This window comes from Hordeum vulgare, chromosome 1H (assembly GCF_904849725.1).
Source record: "Hordeum vulgare subsp. vulgare chromosome 1H, MorexV3_pseudomolecules_assembly, whole genome shotgun sequence".
In the NCBI taxonomy this organism is placed as follows: Eukaryota; Viridiplantae; Streptophyta; class Magnoliopsida; order Poales; family Poaceae; genus Hordeum; species Hordeum vulgare.
Genome location: NC_058518.1, coordinates 463,755,696 through 463,761,826, shown reverse-complemented (window position 1 = coordinate 463,761,826; position 6,131 = coordinate 463,755,696). Strand labels below are relative to the sequence as shown.

The window sequence follows — 6,131 nt, the reverse complement described above, 5'->3', positions numbered from 1 at the left end:
GCTCCGAATTAACTTATAAGGAGAAAAATCATCTGATCGCATTTTGTACGGATCTTGAGAATTACAATGTCTACAATCGAACTCCTCAACATTATGGTCAATACGTGCCACTAGTGCACGTGTTGAACTACGGTAACTACCATGGTAAGATTTTTTACCATTACGACATCCGTGCATCTTTTTGCATATTTCTAAAACTAGTATACTTCATTGCTAACTACGAAGTTATTACTATGTTTTTCAACAGATAATCCCGAATGATTGTGTGCCTCATCTGATGTATACGCACGGTCGCCTTGATGTTTTCAACATACAACCAGGTCGTCCTACGAATCTCAACTGTCCATACCGGATTTCTAAAAGAAGTGGAGACATGACAATCAAAGAATGAAAAAAAATGTATGGACATTCGTAAGGAGCTTCTTGGAAGCAAAAGGAAGCGAAGCGCAAGAATTGGAGACAGGATGATCTCCATTCTTCATAATGGAGAGTCAGGGTCTATATTGTTTTATGCTATTTTATCTTAAGTGTGTTTAGGTCTACCTGATACTGATGATGTGCTAAGAACAATTATGTAGGGTTGGGTTCGATGACTATGAGTATGATGATCGTATGACTTGTTATTAATAACGAGTAGAAGTTGTATGATGATGCATGATTAGTAGGACTTGTTATTATATATGATGATGTATGATGCGAGCATGAAGAGTTATTATATATCAGCGGGTGAAATGAACATAGCAGTAGCGTCGGTAAACCAAGCACGAAGATAAGAGAGGACACTTCTCTCTATTAGCTAGCTAATAACAACCTAAATTAACCCCTAAAACCCCTAAACCAGCCACTTTCAAAAAAAACCTCAACTGCAGCCAGCTTCTAACGCATGGATGTCTTTTGGTCCCGGTTTATGTCACCAACCGGGACCAAAGGCCCCCTGCCTGGGCTGCCCGCAGCGGCCACGTGGATGCCCATCTGTCCCGGTTCGTGTAAGAACCGGGACTAAAGGGGGGAGGCATTAGTAACGACCTATTAGTCCCGGTTCAAGAACTGGGACTAAAGGCCCTTACGAACCGGGACAAATGCCCTGTTTTCTACTAGTGTTACTACATCATCAGGTGTTCAACAAAGAAAGGAAAAATATATCCAACATGATAATCAACCTTATTTCATATGCAGTGTCTAGCTCTCATCCTGTTTGTGCACTCTGGAGAGGTTCACATGCTTTTTAGATTTCGCCATCCCAAAAGTCCTGCAATGTTTTGTAACCGCTCAGAGGGTGAACTGCAAATTCCGCTTTCACCAGCCTCACCTGCATTTTTCCAAATCAAACCAAATGTCAAATGCCACAAATGGGATGGTGAAACCTAGAGTGAAAACATGGAGGAGTCAATGACATGCAACATCGGAAGAACCATGTGTTGAGAGCCGAGACATGCCTGTTTGATCTCGGAGAATTTCGCCATCAGCTCTCCAGGAATGGACCAATCAAATATGTCAAGGTTCTCCTTGATTCTTCCTTCGTTGGCGCTTCTTGGAAGTACACTCTGACCCATCTGACCCATCTGAAGCCCCCAGCGTAAGGCAACCTGCGCAGGCGTTTTCCGGACCCTCTCGGCAACGGACACGACAATATGGTTGCCAAGGATACTAGCCTCGCCTAAAGGTGAATGTGCCTGTAACAACACAAGAGTCAGTTTGTGACAAGAAGCATATGACAGCAGTGCATTGCTGCTTATTAGCAAGCTAAGGTAGTTGTTTACTGAAGCTGAAAGAATGATAGTTGAAAACTAGTATAATGACATATATCAAGCTTACCGAAAGATGAACACCCCTCAACTGGCATAGTTCACGGAGCTTGTCTTGCTGCTAAATCAGATGGCACTCAACCTGGTTGACTGCTGGAGGCACGCGTGCAACTGCAAGCAAGTCCCCCATCTTCTTGCAAGAAAAGTTACTCACACCGATTGCTCGAGCTTTGCCGGAGTCGTATAGCTTCTCCATCGCTCCCATGTAGCAGGGATGTCAGTTGGGTTCAAATTTTCAGGGTTGTGCGTGGTTCCTTTCTTGATACGGATTGGACCATGGATCTGTAAAGTAAGGTCATTTCAACAGCTATATCAGGCGATAGGTGTAGTATACTTAATGCAGTTAGAGCATCTCCAGGTGGCCCCCAGCGCACCCGGTGAATGCCTTTTTAGCGTTGCGCCGACACTTTTTTCGTCCTCGAGCGATCGAGTTTCCAGCCGCGGCCCAGGTTTTGGCCTCCAGACGCCAACTTTTTAAAATTTGTCTTTCCCGCTGCCAAAAAACGCCACAAGTTCGGCGATCATCATGCCACAAGTCGACGATCACCATGACATAGTTCGGCGAGATCAAACACACCCAATAGTTCGGCGATCAAAAGGAAGGGATAGTAGGCTGGGCGTCGTCGTTGGTGTTGTCGTCGTGGTCACCGTTGTGGTTGCCGACGGCGCAGGCATCTGGTTTAAGATGAGGCTGTGTTGCACGAGGTACCAGGCCTTCACCTGCTCGTCTATCGTCGACGTGTCTGCCCTCATCAAGAACTTCAGATCGGTGTTCCTCTTATTCATGGTGACGTTGGTCCTAAGAAGGTCGAGCTTGACGTCCTGCTTCATCATCAACGACGACCACCGCACGTCAGATTTCTCCTCCCTCCAGGCAACGCTGCTCTTGGCGTTGGCGATGCATTTCTCAATCGAAGCTTGCAGTCGTTCGACAGTGGGCACCGCGTCCCTCACCGCCCTGGCTTTTTTGGTGACATCTAGGTGCCCTTCAGCTGCCGCAGCCGGGGCAGGCACGTCCAGATTGTAGGTCTCCTTGGCCTTGTCGAGAGCGAGCCGAACTTCCCTCTACTTCTCGCACGACTCGATCCTGGAGAACATGTGAAGGAACCTGAACTCTTGGTCCTCGTTGTCGGCGCGATACATGGTGAACATCCGAACCATCTGCACAATCATGGACAAAACATGTCGGAAAATTACACGACGACGCGACAAACTGGGGCTGACGAACTATGTGCATACCTAACCCTCGACATTGGCGCCGATTTACGGGCGAGCAACGAACTCCTTGACGATCCCATGCCACTTGTTGCACGCCGTCTGGATCGTCGACCAATGGTTCGATATGGCCTTCTCGTCGTGGTCTATGTGGATGTTGACGAAGTCAGGCTCGACCAGCTTACGTGTCAGTGTTCTGATTCACGCCGGTGATCGGGTTGATGATGACGGTCTTCCACGCTTCGGCAAGGCACTCGTCTTCCATGGACGTCCACTTGACACGTGGTTTGGCTGGCTTGGCGTTCGACGCCTTCTTTCTCTTCCCCCCCCCCCTTCTTCTTCAGCACTGGTTAAGGTTCCACCTCCACCACCTCTTCCTCCCCATCCTCTTCCTCGACGTCGTCGAGCTCGTCGTGAATGTCGCCGGTGATGTCCATTGTTTCATCCTGCACACCAAACCTTGAGTAGGACGCGGCGGCGATAGAGCTGCTCATGATGATCTCGTCCATGTCAGCGTCGGTGTGGTTAAACTGCAACACCGAAGTGGGCGCGAATGGAAGGACACCACGGCGCAGAGACGTCGCAGGCGAGGCTGCTGACGAGTACGCCAACGGCGAGGAGCTGTAGTGGGTGTTGAGGCTGGCGTTGAACGCGGGGGAGGGAGTACGTGGGTCGTGGCTAATGTCGGCGGGGGAGGAACGATGCGGCGCGTCATGCAGGAAGGTGGTGTTGGGATTCGAACCGCCATGTGCGTCGCCGTCGGAGTAGCCACGCGAGGGTACGTCCCCCCACGGCGGCATCAGCGACGAGAGGTTGACCGACGATGCAACGCCCTGTCGGCCCCTCCATGCGGCATGCGATTACGGGCGGGCGGATTCATCATCCCCGCGCGGGACGCCTCTTCCTGATCGACTGCCGACACCGCCGCCTCGTCCCTTATCCTCTTGGCGTCGAGCCTCCGCCTCCAGTCTGTTGTGACCGCTTCCTCACGCTCGACATCCATCCTCCACTCGGCGTCCGAAACGCCCCCGACCTAGCCATCGGCTTCCTCTGCTTCGGCTGGCTGGAATCGGCAATGGTGGTGGGGCGAGGGAAGGTGTGCTTCTTCTTTGGTGGCATGGCGGTCGGATGACGGGAGCGGGAGAAAAATGGCGGGAGCGACGGGGAGGGAGAGAAGGGGAAATGAAGGGAAAGGGAGGATAAAGGGGGGAGAAAAAGGTGGAAATAGGCCCGGTGTCGCCGAGGGCACGTTCCCACTCAATTTTTCGCTTCGGCCGGCGCCCCCAGGCGTCACCCGAGGGGCTGGATTCGGCTCGGGTTCGCCGGCTGTTATTTTGATCCAAACCGGCGCTAAACGAGCAATCAGGGATGCAACTGGGCCAATTTTTCGCCGCTGATGCTAAAAAAGACGCCCTCGGAGGGGCGAGCGAAGATGCTCTTATGTTCTCATAAATGCTAAAAAGTTATATTAGGTGCCAGCTATCATTAAAGAATGAGATGTATTGTCTATTTATGTTGTGTTGTTAATCTGTTACTCCCTCCGCTTCTAAATATACGTTTTTTTAGAGATTTCATTAGAGGGCTACATACGAAACAAAATGAATAAATCTATGTCATAAAGTATGTCTATATACATCCGTATGTAATCATCTAGTGAAATCTTTGAAAAAACTTATATTTAGAAAAGGAGGGAGTATATATGAGTATATTTTTGGCTTCCAATAGATTACCACCGGAGAAGAATATAATTATAGGCACATGTCACTGTAAAACAGTTAAATATACATATAACTGAATGTAATTTCAAGCATAGGAATTTACCAGAAACAAATCTAAGTAGTCAAGCTGCAAATCATTAAGAGTAGTGTCAATGGCCTCTGGCACATCTTCGGGTGCATGATTACCGGACCTGCGAAAATAAGAACATTCCTGACAAGACAGAAATTGTTTCAGACGTTGCTTCAACTGAGGCTGGGAAATGAAGCCTAACCATAGCTTAGAGGTGACGAACAATTCTTCACGTTTAACCACACCATGCTCGAATAATTTCTTCAAAGCCAAGCCAACCTACGAAAGGGCACTTGATTTAGTTAGTAACCTGACATAGTATGTTGTCAGATCCAAATAATAATATCTCAACACTAGAAAACTTCCTCTAGTGTTTATCACCCCCTTTTCAATCTACATGCATTAAATTTCAGCACAAAAACTACGTGCATATCATAACAGATCAAAATAGAAATAGCATGTTTTCCATATGATAAAATCCAAACATCTAGACTAGCACTCCCTCCGTCCTAAAATAAGTGTCTCAACTCTAATACGATTTTAGTCGCACAGTCATCGATGTGACATTTAAACATACTCTAAACATTTTGTCATAAGAATATTAATCAGAGAGGCAGAAGCATATGCCACATGTAAGGGACAAGCAAGTGATGAAAAGCTATGATATATGCAAATAACAATTACTAATACCTCTTTCTCATTGCTGTACGCTGGAGCACAATCAATATGCCGATATCCAGCCTGCCGGAAAAGACGTGGAACTCATAAGAGGGATGTAGTTTGATAGTACATCTGAACTGAACACGGTAAATAAAGCAACAACCATCAAGGAGGAACCAAGACAGATGTGGAGCAAGAGGAGAAGAAGACCTTGACAGCAGCGTAGATGGTGTCGCCGACGACCTCAGGTTGTATCCGCCATGTCCCGAGGCCAACCGATGGGATGCTTGCGCCTGTGTTGAGGACGAATGACCCCGCCATCTTTGGTCAAGAAATCCCTGCTGAGACTGGATACAAGAGTATATGACAGAGAGGGAGACTACCAATTCAAACACGTAAGGATGGTTGGTAGAAGGTTCAGCATGGGGATAATCTATACCATTATATAGTGTACGAGTTTTGAATGGGTCTAAAGCATCATCCTAATCGTTGGTATGCTCAATCTAACGGTTGAAATCGATGGGATTCGCATGAACACTACCCAGTTTTCAGTGTATTCTAGAACTATCACGTTTCAAAAAGTGCACGCTCAAGCCATGCTGTGGTCAGCAGGACGTGCTGAGTAGCTTCAGATGGGTCTAGAAAGAGAACGAGAGAGATAAA

The 6,131-nt window shown here is 47.8% G+C and overlaps 1 pseudogene; it reads right to left on the bottom strand.

Moving 5' to 3' along the window:
- Positions 1-1,043: 1,043 nt before the first annotated feature.
- Positions 1,044-5,820, bottom strand: LOC123415119 (annotated as a pseudogene).
- Between the last annotated feature and the right edge of the window lie 311 nt (positions 5,821-6,131).